General features: G+C 50.5%; 24 non-coding genes across 24 annotated transcripts; all 24 read left to right on the forward strand.

Annotated features, from left to right (window-relative positions):
• The first annotated feature begins 809 nt into the window (after nucleotides 1–809).
• trnar-acg lies at nucleotides 810–882 on the forward strand. Its single transcript has one exon. It is a non-coding gene; the product is annotated as a tRNA-Arg (tRNA).
• Nucleotides 883–1216: 334 nt separating this feature from the next.
• On the forward strand, nucleotides 1217–1288 carry trnah-gug. Its single transcript has one exon. It is a non-coding gene; the product is annotated as a tRNA-His (tRNA).
• A 227-nt stretch (nucleotides 1289–1515) lies between these two features.
• On the forward strand, nucleotides 1516–1588 carry trnar-acg. The gene has a single exon. It is a non-coding gene; the product is annotated as a tRNA-Arg (tRNA).
• Nucleotides 1589–1937: 349 nt separating this feature from the next.
• trnah-gug lies at nucleotides 1938–2009 on the forward strand. Its single transcript has one exon. It is a non-coding gene; the product is annotated as a tRNA-His (tRNA).
• Nucleotides 2010–2236: 227 nt separating this feature from the next.
• On the forward strand, nucleotides 2237–2309 carry trnar-acg. The gene has a single exon. It is a non-coding gene; the product is annotated as a tRNA-Arg (tRNA).
• A 336-nt stretch (nucleotides 2310–2645) lies between these two features.
• trnah-gug lies at nucleotides 2646–2717 on the forward strand. The gene has a single exon. It is a non-coding gene; the product is annotated as a tRNA-His (tRNA).
• A 227-nt stretch (nucleotides 2718–2944) lies between these two features.
• trnar-acg lies at nucleotides 2945–3017 on the forward strand. The gene has a single exon. It is a non-coding gene; the product is annotated as a tRNA-Arg (tRNA).
• A 351-nt stretch (nucleotides 3018–3368) lies between these two features.
• On the forward strand, nucleotides 3369–3440 carry trnah-gug. Its single transcript has one exon. It is a non-coding gene; the product is annotated as a tRNA-His (tRNA).
• A 227-nt stretch (nucleotides 3441–3667) lies between these two features.
• trnar-acg lies at nucleotides 3668–3740 on the forward strand. Its single transcript has one exon. It is a non-coding gene; the product is annotated as a tRNA-Arg (tRNA).
• A 646-nt stretch (nucleotides 3741–4386) lies between these two features.
• Nucleotides 4387–4459, forward strand: trnar-acg. The gene has a single exon. It is a non-coding gene; the product is annotated as a tRNA-Arg (tRNA).
• A 344-nt stretch (nucleotides 4460–4803) lies between these two features.
• trnah-gug lies at nucleotides 4804–4875 on the forward strand. Its single transcript has one exon. It is a non-coding gene; the product is annotated as a tRNA-His (tRNA).
• A 228-nt stretch (nucleotides 4876–5103) lies between these two features.
• On the forward strand, nucleotides 5104–5176 carry trnar-acg. The gene has a single exon. It is a non-coding gene; the product is annotated as a tRNA-Arg (tRNA).
• Nucleotides 5177–5508: 332 nt separating this feature from the next.
• trnah-gug lies at nucleotides 5509–5580 on the forward strand. Its single transcript has one exon. It is a non-coding gene; the product is annotated as a tRNA-His (tRNA).
• A 227-nt stretch (nucleotides 5581–5807) lies between these two features.
• trnar-acg lies at nucleotides 5808–5880 on the forward strand. Its single transcript has one exon. It is a non-coding gene; the product is annotated as a tRNA-Arg (tRNA).
• A 336-nt stretch (nucleotides 5881–6216) lies between these two features.
• On the forward strand, nucleotides 6217–6288 carry trnah-gug. Its single transcript has one exon. It is a non-coding gene; the product is annotated as a tRNA-His (tRNA).
• A 227-nt stretch (nucleotides 6289–6515) lies between these two features.
• trnah-aug lies at nucleotides 6516–6588 on the forward strand. Its single transcript has one exon. It is a non-coding gene; the product is annotated as a tRNA-His (tRNA).
• A 647-nt stretch (nucleotides 6589–7235) lies between these two features.
• Nucleotides 7236–7308, forward strand: trnar-acg. The gene has a single exon. It is a non-coding gene; the product is annotated as a tRNA-Arg (tRNA).
• A 649-nt stretch (nucleotides 7309–7957) lies between these two features.
• trnar-acg lies at nucleotides 7958–8030 on the forward strand. Its single transcript has one exon. It is a non-coding gene; the product is annotated as a tRNA-Arg (tRNA).
• A 347-nt stretch (nucleotides 8031–8377) lies between these two features.
• trnah-gug lies at nucleotides 8378–8449 on the forward strand. The gene has a single exon. It is a non-coding gene; the product is annotated as a tRNA-His (tRNA).
• Nucleotides 8450–8677: 228 nt separating this feature from the next.
• On the forward strand, nucleotides 8678–8750 carry trnar-acg. The gene has a single exon. It is a non-coding gene; the product is annotated as a tRNA-Arg (tRNA).
• Nucleotides 8751–9095: 345 nt separating this feature from the next.
• Nucleotides 9096–9167, forward strand: trnah-gug. The gene has a single exon. It is a non-coding gene; the product is annotated as a tRNA-His (tRNA).
• A 228-nt stretch (nucleotides 9168–9395) lies between these two features.
• On the forward strand, nucleotides 9396–9468 carry trnar-acg. Its single transcript has one exon. It is a non-coding gene; the product is annotated as a tRNA-Arg (tRNA).
• Nucleotides 9469–9800: 332 nt separating this feature from the next.
• On the forward strand, nucleotides 9801–9872 carry trnah-gug. Its single transcript has one exon. It is a non-coding gene; the product is annotated as a tRNA-His (tRNA).
• Nucleotides 9873–10100: 228 nt separating this feature from the next.
• trnar-acg lies at nucleotides 10101–10173 on the forward strand. Its single transcript has one exon. It is a non-coding gene; the product is annotated as a tRNA-Arg (tRNA).
• The last annotated feature ends 248 nt before the right edge of the window (nucleotides 10174–10421 follow it).

Genomic DNA, 10421 nt, shown 5'->3' on the forward strand with positions numbered 1-10421 from the left:
CTGCTCGCTGGAAGGAGGACAGAAGGCTGCGCTGCCTGCTGGACAGAGGACAGAGGAGGCTGCGCTGCCTGCTGGACGGAGGACAGAGGAGGCTGCGCTGCCTGCTGGACAGAGGACAGAGGAGGCTGCACTGCCTGCTGGAAGGAGGACAGCCACTGCTAGGTACCTCAATGGGTTCAGGTGGATCCTGGCAGGCTACAGGGAACATACTGGGGTGGTCCATGAAAGGACAACTGAAAGGAACTCACCGAACACTACCGTATCAGTCAGACACAGCTATGGGGAAACGTCCCTTGTATCACCTGCCAACCATCCTTCTCTGAGAATCACATTTGTCCTGGACGCACAAACACAGCATTGCTGGGAAACCGGAAATTGAAAAAAGCTCTACGACTGACTTTTGCCCTTGGTCACTGAGGGAACCATCTGAGACACTAAAGGCAAAAGGATTCCTCTTCAGGGCTCAAACTACTCTATGCCAAGAAGAAGGTTTGCAGCTCAGCATAGCAGCCGTGATCTTATAGTGCATGGTACACTGCGTTGTGGCCGCAGCAACCCCGGTTTGAATCGGGGTCACGGCAAAAGTCCTGAGCTGAACTACTTTAATGTGATTCCTCTTGGGCACGCCAGCCTCTCCTTTGCTCATCACAATTTGGAGTGGAGAGCTCAGGCTAAATTTCCCTCTTGTCACCCCAGATGTCTCTCTCACCCAGTCATCTCAGCGGCCTCTTCCACACTGCTCTCCGACTGCGAGCCCATCGCCTTTGTATGAAATGCCGTGGGAGTCAGGGTAAGCACACACAAGGGCGGGGCTAGTGGCGCAATGGATAAAGCGTCTGACTACGGATCAGAAGATTCTAGGTTCGACTCCTAGCTAGCTCGTGGCACATTTTAGCCTGTAAATCACATGTTCCTCTGTCCTCCGATTTCTCCGCTACAACTGAAAGGAGCTCACCGAACCCTTCCGTATCAGTCAGACACAGCTATAGGGAAACGTCCCTTGTATCATCTGCCAGCCATCCTTCTCTGAGAATCACATTTGTCCTGGACGCACAAACACAGCATTGCTGGGAAACCGGAAATTGAAAAAAGCTCTACGACTGACTTTTGCCCTTGGTCACTGAGGGAACCATCTGAGACACTAAAGGCAAGATGATTCCTGTTCAGGGCTGAAACTACTCTATGCCAAGAAGAAGGTTTGCAGCTGAGCCAAGCAGCCGTGATCGTATAGTGGTTAGTACTCTGCGTTGTGGCCGCAGCAACCCCGGTTCGAATCCGGGTCACGGCAAAAGTCCTGAGCTGAACTGCTTTAATGTGATTCCTCTTGGGCACGCCAGCCACTCCTTTGCTCATCACAATTTGGAGTGGAGAGCTCAGGCTAAATTTCCCTCTTGTCACCCCAGATGTCTCTCTCACCCAGTCATCTCAGCGGCCTCTTCCACACTGCTCTCCGACTGCGAGCCCATCGCCTTTGTATGAAGTGCCGTGGGAGTCAGGGTAAGCACACACAAGGCAGGGCTAGTGGCGCAATGGATTATGCGTCTGACTACGGATCAGAAGATTCTAGGTTCGACTCCTAGCTAGCTCGTGGCACATTTTAGCCTGTAAATCACATGTTCCTGTGTCCTCGGATTTCTCCGCTACAACTGAAAGGAGCTCACCGAACCCTTCCGTATCAGTCAGACACAGCTATGGGGAAACGTCCCTTGTATCACCTGCCAGCCATCCTTCTCTAAGAACCACATTTGTCCTGGACGCACAAACACAGCATTGCTGGGAAACCGAAAAAAAAAAAAGGCGAAAATGAAAAAAGCTCTACGACTGACTTTTGCCCTTGGTCACTGAGGGAACCATCTGAGACACTAAAGGCAAGATGATTCCTGTTCAGGGCTCAAACTACTCTATGCCAAGAAGAAGGTTTGCAGCTCAGCATAGCAGCCGTGATCGTATAGTGGTTAGTACTCTGCGTTGTGGCCGCAGCAACCCCGGTTCGAATCCGGGTCACGGCAAAAGTCCTGAGCTGAACTACTGTAATGTGATTCCTCTTGGGCACGCCAGCCTCTCCTTTGCTCATCACAATTTGGAGTGGAGAGCTCAGGCTAAATTTCCCTCTTGTCACCCCAGATGTCTCTCTCACCCAGTCATCTCAGCGGCCTCTTCCACACTGCTCTCCGACTGCGAGCCCATCGCCTTTGTATGAAGTGCCATGGGAGTCAGGGTAAGCACACAGAAGGCGGGGCTAGTGGCGCAATGGATAACGCGTCTGACTACGAATCAGAAGATTCTAGGTTCGACTCCTAGCTAGCTCGTGGCACATTTTAGCATGTTAATCACGTTCCTCTGTCCTCGGATTTCTCCGCTACAACTGAAAGGAGCTCACCGAACCCTTCCGTATCAGTCAGACACAGCTATGGGGAAACGTCCCTTGTATCACCTGCCAGCCATCCTTCTCTGAGAACCACATTTGTCCTGGACGCACAAACACAGCATTGCTGGGAAACCGGAAAAAAATTGAAAAAAGCTCTACGACTGACTTTGGCCCTTGGTCACTGAGGGAACCATCTGAGACACTAAAGGCAAGATGATTCCTGTTCAGGGCTGAAACTACTCTATGCCAAGGAGAAGGTTTGCAGCTCAGCATAGCAGCCGTGATCGTATAGTGGTTAGTACTCTGCGTTGTGGCCGCAGCAACCCCGGTTCGAATCCGGGTCACGGCAAAAGTCCTGAGCTGAACTACTTTATTGTGCTTCCTCTTGGGCATGCCAGCCTCTCCTTTGCTCATCACAATTTGGAGTGGAGAGCTCAGGCTAAATTTCCCTCTTGTCACCCCAGATGTCTCTCTCACCCAGTCATCTCAGCGGCCTCCTCCACACTGCTCTCCGACTGCGAGCCCATCGCCTTTGTATGAAGTGCCATGGGAGTCAGGGTAAGCACACAGAAGGGGGGGCTAGTGGCGCAATGGATAACGCGTCTGACTACGAATCAGAAGATTCTAGGTTCGACTCCTAGCTAGCTCGTGGCACATTTTAGCCTGTAAATCACATGTTCCTCTGTCCTCGGATTTCTCCGCTACAACTAAAAGGAGCTCACCGAACCCTTCCGTATCAGTCAGACACAGCTATGGGGAAACGTCCCTTGTATCACCTGCCAGCAATCCTTCTCTGAGAACCACATTTGTCCTGGACGCACAAACACAGCACTGCTGGGAATCTGAAAAAAAAAAAAAAGACGAAAATGAAAAAAGCTCTACGACTGACTTTTGCCCTTGGTCACTGAGGGAACCATCTGAGACACTAAAGGCAAGATGATTCCTGTTCAGGGCTCAAACTACTCTATGCCAAGAAGAAGGTTTGCAGCTGAGCCAAGCAGCTGTGATCGTATAGTGGTTAGTACTCTGCGTTGTGGCCGCAGCAACCCCGGTTCGAATCCGGGTCACGGCAAAAGTCCTGAGCTGAACTACTTTAATGGGATTCCTCTTGGGCACGCCAGCCTCTCCTTTGCTCATCACAATTAAGAGTGGAGAGCTCAGGCTAAATTTCCCTCTTGTCACCCCAGATGTCTCTCTCACCCAATCATCTCAGCGGCCTCTTCCACACTGCTCTCCGACTGCGAGCCCATCGCCTTTGTATGAAGTGCCGTGGGAGTCAGGGTAAGCACACAGAAGGCGGGGCTAGTGGCGCAATGGATAACGCGTCTGACTACGAATCAGAAGATTCTAGGTTCGACTCCTAGCTAGCTCGTGGCACATTTTAGCATGTAAATCACGTTCCTCTGTCCTCGGTTTCTCTGCTACAACTGAAAGGAGCTCACCGAACCCTTCCGTATCAGTCAGACACAGCTATGGGGAAACGTCCCTTGTATCACCTGCCAGCAATCCTTCACTGAGAACCACATTTGTCCTGGACGCACAAACACAGCATTGCTGGGAATCCGGAAAAAAAAAAAAAAAAAAATTGAAAAAAGCTCTACGACTGACTTTTGCCCTTGGTCACTGAGGAAACCATCTGAGACACTAAAGGCAAGATGATTCCTGTTCAGGGCTCAAACTACTCTATGCCAAGAAGAAGTTTTGCAGCTGAGCCAAGCAGCTGTGATCGTATAGTGGTTAGTACTCTGCGTTGTGGCCGCAGCAACCTGGTTTGAATCCGGGTCACGGCAAAAGTCCTGAGCTGAACTACTTTAATGTGATTCCTCTTGGGCACGCCAGCCTCTCCTTTGCTCATCACAATTTGGAGTGGAGAGCTCAGGATAAATTTCCCTCTTGTCACCCCAGATGTCTCTCTCACCCAGTCATCTCAGCGGCCTCTTCCACACTGCTCTCCGACTGCGAGCCCATCGCCTTTGTATGAAGTGTCGTGGGAGTCAGGGAAAGCACAAACAACTGCTGGGCTAGTGGCGCAATGGATAACGCGTCTGACTACGAATCAGAAGATTCTAGGTTCGACTCCTAGCTAGCTCGTGGCACATTTTAGCCTGTACATGTTCCTCTGTCCTCGGATTTCTCCGCTACAACTGAAAGGAGCTCACCGAACCCTTCCGTATCAGTCAGACACAGCTATGGGGAAACGTCCCTTGTATCACCTGCCAGCCATCCTTCTCTGAGAACCACATTTGTCCTGGACGCACAAACACAGCATTGCTGGGAAACCGAAAAAAAAAAAAAAAAAAATGGAAAAAAGCTCTACGACTGACTTTTGCCCTTGGTCACTGAGGAAACCATCTGAGACACTAAAGGCAAGATGATTCCTGTTCAGGGCTCAAACTACTCTATGCCAAGAAGAAGGTTTGCAGCTGAGCCAAGCAGCCGTGATCGTATAGTGGTAAGTACTCTGCGTTGTGGCCGCAGCAACCCCGGTTCGAATCCGGGTCACGGCAAAAGTCCTGAGCTGAACTACTTTAATGTGATTCCTCTTGGGCACACCAGCCTCTTCTTTGCTCATCACAATTTGGAGTGGGGAGCTCAGGCTAAATTTCCCTCTTGTCACCCCAGATGTCTCTCTCACCCAGTCATCTCAGCGGCCTCTTCCACACTGCTCTCCGACTGCGAGCCCATCGCCTTTGTATGAAGTGTCGTGGGAGTCAGGGTAAGCACACACAAGGGCGGGGCTAGTGGCGCAATGGATAACGCGTCTGACTACGGATCAGAAGATTCTAGGTTCGACTCCTAGCTAGCTCGTGGCACATTTTAGCATGTAAATCACGTTCCTCTGTCATCGGATTTCTCTGCTACAACTGAAAGGAGCTCACCAAACCCTTCCGTATCAGTCAGACACAGCTATTGGGAAACGTCCCTTGTATCACCTGCCAGCCATCCTTCTCTGAGAATCACATTTGTCCTGGACGCACAAACACAGCATTGCTGGGAAACCGGAATTTGAAAAAAGCTCTACGACTGACTTTTGCCCTTGGTCACTGAGGGAACCATCTGAGACACTAAAGGCAAGATGATTCCTGTTCAGGGCTGAAACTACTCTATGCCAAGAAGAAGGTTTGCAGCTGAGCCAAGCAGCCGTGATCGTATAGTGGTTAGTACTCTGCGTTGTGGCCTCAGCAACCCCGGTTCGAATCCGGGTCACGGCAAAAGTCCTGAGCTGAACTACTTTATTGTGATTCCTCTTGGGCATGCCAGCCTCTCCTTTGCTCATCACAATTTGGAGTGGAGAGCTCAGGCTAAATTTCCCTCTTGTCACCCCAGATGTCTCTCTCACCCAGTCATCTCAGCGGCCTCTTCCACACTGCTCTCCGACTGCGAGCCCATCACCTTTGTATGAAGTGCCATGGGAGTCAGGGTAAGTACACAGAAGGCGGGGCTAGTGGCGCAATGGATAACGCGTCTGACTACGAATCAGAAGATTCTAGGTTCGACTCCTAGCTAGCTCGTGGCACATTTTAGCATGTTAATCACGTTCCTCTGTCCTCGGATTTCTCCGCTACAACTGAAAGGAGCTCACCGAACCCTTCCGTATCAGTCAGACACAGCTATGGGGTAACGTCCCTTGTATCACCTGCCAGCCATCCTTCTCTGAGAACCACATTTGTCCTGGACGCACAAACACAGCATTGCTGGGAAACCGGAAAAAAATTGAAAAAAGCTCTACGACTGACTTTGGCCCTTGGTCACTGAGGGAACCATCTGAGACACTAAAGGAAAGATGATTCCTGTTCAGGGCTGAAACTACTCTATGTCAAGGAGAAGGTTTGCAGCTCAGCATAGCAGCCGTGATCGTATAGTGGTTAGTACTCTGCGTTGTGGCCGCAGCAACCCCGGTTCGAATCCGGGTCACGGCAAAAGTCCTGAGCTGAACTACTTTAATGTGCTTCCTCTTGGGCATGCCAGCCTCTCCTTTGCTCATCACAATTTGGAGTGGAGAGCTCAGGCTAAATTTCCCTCTTGTCACCCCAGATGTCTCTCTCACCCAGTCATCTCAGCGGCCTCTTCCACACTGCTCTCCGACTGCGAGCCCATCGCCTTTGTATGAAGTGCCATGGGAGTCAGGGTAAGCACACAGAAGGGGGGGCTAGTGGTGCAATGGATAACGCGTCTGACTATGAATCAGAAGATTCTAGGTTCGACTCCTAGCTAGCTAGTGGTACATTTTAGCATGTTAATCACGTTCCTCTGTCCTCGGATTTCTCCGCTACAACTGAAAGGAGCTCACCGAACCCTTCCGTATCAGTCAGACACAGCTATGGGGAAACGTCCCTTGTATCACCTGCCAGCCATCCTTCTCTGAGAACCACATTTGTCCTGGACGCACAAACACAGCATTGCTGGGAAACCGGAAAAAAAAAATAAAAAAAATTGAAAAAAGCTCTACGACTGACTTTTGCCCTTGGTCACTGAGGAAACCATCTGAGACACTAAAGGCAAGATGATTCCTGTTCAGGGCTGAAACTACTCTATGCCAAGGAGAAGGTTTGCAGCTCAGCATAGCAGCTGTGATCGTATTGTGGTTAGTACTTTGCGTTGTGGCCGCAGCAACCCCGGTTTGAATCCGGGTCACGGCAAAAGTCCTGAGCTGAACTACTTTAATGTGATTCCTCTTGGGCACGCCAGCCTCTCCTTTGCTCATCACAATTTGGAGTGGAGAGCTCAGGCTAAATTTCCCTCTTGTCACCCCAGATGTCTCTCTCACCCAGTCATCTCAGCGGCCTCTTCCACACTGCTCTCCGACTGCGAGCCCATCGCCTTTGTATGAAGTGTCGTGGGAGTCAGGGTAAGCACACAGAAGGCGGGGCTAGTGGCGCAATGGATAACGCGTCTGACTACGGATCAGAAGATTCTAGGTTCGACTCCTAGCTAGCTCGTGGCACATTTTAGCCTGTAAATCACATGTTCCTCTGTCCTCGGATTTCTCCGCTACAACTGAAAGGAGCTCACCGAACCCTTCCGTATCAGTCAGACACAGCTATGGGGAAATGTCCCTTGTATCACCTGCCAGCAATCCTTCTCTGAGAACCACATTTGTCCTGGATGCACAAACACAGCACTGCTGGGAATCTGAAAAAAAAAAAAAGACGAAAATGAAAAAAGCTCTACGACTGACTTTTGCCCTTGGTCACTGAGGGAACCATCTGAGACACTAAAGGCAAGATGATTCCTGTTCAGGGCTCAAACTACTCTATGCCAAGAAGAAGGTTTGCAGCTGAGCCAAGCAGCTGTGATCGTATAGTGGTTAGTACTCTGGGTTGTGGCCGCAGCAACCCCGGTTCGAATCCGGGTCACGGCAAAAGTCCTGAGCTGAACTACTTTAATGGGATTCCTCTTGGGCACGCCAGCCTCTCCTTTGCTCATCACAATTAAGAGTGGAGAGCTCAGGCTAAATTTCCCTCTTGTCACCCCAGATGTCTCTCTCACCCAGTCATCTCAGCGGCCTCTTCCACACTGCTCTCCGACTGCGAGCCCATCGCCTTTGTATGAAGTGCCGTGGGAGTCAGGGTAAGCACACAGAAGGGGGGGCTAGTGGCGCAATGGATAACGCGTCTGACTACGAATCAGAAGATTCTAGGTTCGACTCCTAGCTAGCTCGTGGCACATTTTAGCATGTAAATCACGTTCCTCTGTCCTCGGTTTCTCCGCTACAACTGAAAGGAGCTCACCGAACCCTTCCGTATCAGTCAGACACAGCTATGGGGAAACGTCCCTTGTATCACCTGCCAGCAATCCTTCACTGAGAACCACATTTGTCCTGGACGCACAAACACAGCATTGCTGGGAATCCGGAAAAAAAAAAAAAAAAAAATGGAAAAAAGCTCTACGACTGACTTTTGCCCTTGGTCACTGAGGAAACCATCTGAGACATTAAAGGCAAGATGATTCCTGTTCAGGGCTGAAACTACTCTATGCCAAGAAGAAGTTTTGCAGCTGAGCCAAGCAGCTGTGATCGTATAGTGGTTAGTACTCTGCGTTGTGGCCGCAGCAACCCCGGTTCGAATCCAGGTCACGGCAAAAGTCCTGAGCTGAACTACTTGAATGTGCTTCCTCTTCGGCACGCCAGCCTCTCCTTTGCTCATCACAATTTGGAGTGGAGAGCTCAGGCTAAATTTCCCTCTTGTCACCCCAGATGTCTCTCTCACCCAGTCATCTCAGCGGCCTCTTCCACACTGCTCTCTGACTGCGAGCCCATCGCCTTTGTATGAAGTGTCGTGGGAGTCAGGGAAAGCACAAACAACTGCTGGGCTAGTGGCGCAATGGATAACGCGTCTGACTACGAATCAGAAGATTCTAGGTTCGACTCCTAGCTAGCTCGTGGCACATTTTAGCCTGTACATGTTCCTCTGTCCTCGGATTTCTCCGCTACAACTGAAAGGAGCTCACAGAACCCTTCCGTATCAGTCAGACACAGCTATGGGGAAACGTCCCTTGTATCACCTGCCAGCCATCCTTCTCTGAGAACCACATTTGTCCTGGACGCACAAGCACAGCATTGCTGGGAAACCGGAAAAAAAAAAAAAACGATATTGAAAAAAGCTCTACGACTGACTTTTGCCCTTGGTCACTGAGGGAACCATCTGAGACATTAAAGGCAAGATGATTCCTGTTCAGGGCTGAAACTACTCTATGCCAAGAAGAAGGTTTGCAGCTGAGCCAAGCAGCCGTGATCGTATAGTGGTTAGTACTCTGCGTTGTGGCCGCAGCAACCCCGGTTCGAATCCAGGTCACGGCAAAAGTCCTGAGCTGAACTACTTGAATGTGCTTCCTCTTGGGCACGCCAGCCTCTCCTTTGCTCATCACAATTTGGAGTGGAGAGCTCAGGCTAAATTTCCCTCTTGTCACCCCAGATGTCTCTCTCACCCAGTCATCTCAGCGGCCTCTTCCACAATGCTCTCTCACTGCGAGCCCATCGCCTTTGTATGAAGTGTCGTGGGAGTCAGGGTAAGCACACGCAAGGGCGGGGCTAGTGGCGCAATGGATAACGCGTCTGACTACGAATCAGAAGATTCTATGTTCGACTCCTAGCTAGCTCGTGGCACATTTTAGCATGTAAATCACGTTCCTGTGTCCTCGGATTTCTCCGCTACAACTGAAAGGAGCTCAACGAACCCTTCCGTATCAGTCAGACACAGCTATGGGGAAACGTCCCTTGTATCACCTGCCAGCCATCCTTCTCTGAGAACCACATTTGTCCTGGACGCACAAACACAGCATTGCTGGGAAACCGGAAATTGAAAAAAGCTCTACGACTGACTTTTGCCCTTGGTCACTGAGGGAACCATCTGAGACACTAAAGGCAAGATGATTCCTGTTCAGGGCTGAAACTACTCTATGCCAAGAAGAAGGTTTGCAGCTGAGCCAAGCAGCCGTGATCGTATAGTGGTTAGTACTCTGCGTTGTGGCCGCAGCAACCCCGGTTCGAATCCGGGTCACGGCAAAAGTCCTGAGCTGAACTACTTTAATGTGATTCCTCTTGGGCACGCCAGCCTCTCCTTTGCTCTTCACAATTTGGAGTGGAGAGCTCAGGCTAAATTTCCCTCTTGTCACCCCAGATGTCTCTCTCACCCAGTCATCTCAGCGGCCTCTTCCACACTGCTCTCCGACTGCGAGCCCATCGCCTTTGTATGAAGTGCCGTGGGAGTCAGGGTAAGCACACAGAAGGGTGGGGCTAGTGGCGCAATAGATAACGCGTCTGACTACGGATCAGAAGATTCTAGGTTCGACTCCTAGCTAGCTCGTGGCACATTTTAGCCTGTAAATCACATGTTCCTCTGTCCTTGGATTTCTCTGCTACAACTGAAAGGAGCTCACCGAACCCTTCCGTATCAGTCAGACACAGCTATGGGGAAACGTCCCTTGTATCACCTGCCAGCCATCCTTCTCTGAGAACCACATTTGTCCTGGACGCACAAACACAGCATTGCTGGGAAACTGAAAAAAAAAAAAAAAAATTTAAAAAAAGCTCTATGACTGAATTTTTTCCTTG

Source organism: Notolabrus celidotus, chromosome 8, assembly GCF_009762535.1.
Source record: "Notolabrus celidotus isolate fNotCel1 chromosome 8, fNotCel1.pri, whole genome shotgun sequence".
NCBI classification, from domain to species: domain Eukaryota; kingdom Metazoa; phylum Chordata; class Actinopteri; order Labriformes; family Labridae; genus Notolabrus; species Notolabrus celidotus.